The sequence below is a fragment of the Mizuhopecten yessoensis genome, unplaced genomic scaffold (assembly GCF_002113885.1).
Source record: "Mizuhopecten yessoensis strain PY_sf001 unplaced genomic scaffold, ASM211388v2 scaffold8131, whole genome shotgun sequence".
Taxonomy (NCBI): Eukaryota; Metazoa; Mollusca; class Bivalvia; order Pectinida; family Pectinidae; genus Mizuhopecten; species Mizuhopecten yessoensis.
In genome coordinates this window covers 1,142,887-1,144,763 of record NW_018407394.1, presented here as the reverse complement: position 1 = coordinate 1,144,763, position 1,877 = coordinate 1,142,887, and positions in this window count along the sequence as shown.

Below are 1,877 nucleotides of genomic sequence, written 5' to 3'. Positions count from 1 at the left end.
AAGAAGAAGAAGAAGAAGAAGAAGAAGAAGAAGAAGAAGAAGAAGAAGAAGAAGAAGAAGAAGAAGAAGGGAAGGAGGGCTACACGTCATTTTATATGAAATGTTAATATCGGGTCTTTTGGCTGCTTCATCGAAAATGTGGTTGAAATTTGATTAGCCGTTCAGGAGGAGTGTTGTTTCTAAAGAAACAATGACGAGAGGAAATAAGACAACACAATAAGCAGGGCAAGGTTTTTTCAGCTTTTATGAAAAAATACATATGACAGAATATTCAAAACGGAAATAAAAACTGTAAGCTGAAAAAAATGTGCAAAAATGTCATCTCTCATCTTCGCGGAACAAAACAAATGACCAGAGCACTTTCTGAACACAGCACTGCATTGTCATTTTCGCAATACGATGTACATGATGTTGAGCGGGTTTTTCAAAAAAAACATGGCGTTATAGAATTTGAGCATTTGTCAACATATACTTAAGGTTTAAAATGCATCTTTTCAACATTTATGAGGGTATTCAACACAGTTCCGTTCAAACATATTCTCCAAGATGCGTTAACGCGCATCATGGAATACCCTAATAAATGTTTCAAACCTTATATTTACGTTCTATTACATTCACTTTCATTATTTGAAATTAAGAAAAAGTAGGGGGCTTTTTTCACGTAAAAATGAAATACGCCGTCCTGAAAACAACATTAATTGAACAGCCTTTTTCGCGGGAAAGATGATGCGTGGTTAATTGTGACGAAATATACAGTTGCACAATAAACAAATAGTTCCACTTTGCACATTTTAAATCATTTAATTTACATACAAGCATTTATAAAAGCATTCATGATCTTTGAAATTGACAATAGTCTTAATTTGAAACAAAAATGCCCTATAAAATATCTTAGTTACAAAACGTCGGTCCGTGTTTGCGAAGGTAGGTGACCGATAAACAATGGATGTGCAGCGGCTGAGCTCATCAGGTCTAGATACGGTTGGAATATCAACGAGCTGGGTGAATGGAAATTGAATCCTGAGAAACTAGATGACGATTTAAACAAGAGGCCCAATGGGCCTGCATCGCTCACCTGTTATTAATCTAACTCTTGTATTCTTAAGATTTCATAAGAACCTATTAAAATATTCAAACATATGACGCCTCTGACCTTGATTGTCGAACAAGGACATTAGGTTGAAAGTGGATCAAGGTCATTCATTTGAAATAACATGGTAGTCCTTCATCCCAGCATGCTACAGGCCCAATTTCAGTACCCTGGCCCTTTTGCTTATTCAGAAGAAGTCGCTTGAAGATTTTACAACATTAGACCCATGTGACGTTTTTGAAAGATGGTCAAGGTCATTCATTTGAACAAACTTGGTAGCCCTTCATCCCAGCATGCTACAGACCCAATATCAGTACCCTGGGCCTTTTGGTTATTGAGAAGAAGTTGTTTGAAGATTTGAACATATTTGACCCCTGTGACCTTAAAAGTGGGTCAAGGTCATTTATTTAAACAAACTTGGTAATCCTTCATCCCAGCATGCTACAGGCCGAATTTCAGTACCCTGGCCCTTTTGCTTATTCAGAAGAAGTCGCTTGAAGATTTTACAACATTAGACCCATGTGACGTTTTTGAAAGATGGTCAAGGTCATTCATTTGAACGAACTTGGTAGTCCTTCATCCCAGCATGCTACAAGCCGAATTTCAGTACCCTTGCCCTTTTGGTTATTGAGAAGAAGTTGTTTGAAGATTTTACGACATTTGACCCCTGTGACCTTGAAAATTGGTCAAGGTCATTCATTTGAACAAACTTAGTAGCCCTTCATCCCAGCATGCTACAGGCCCAATATCAGTACCCTGGGCCTTTTGGTTATTGAGAAGAAGTTGT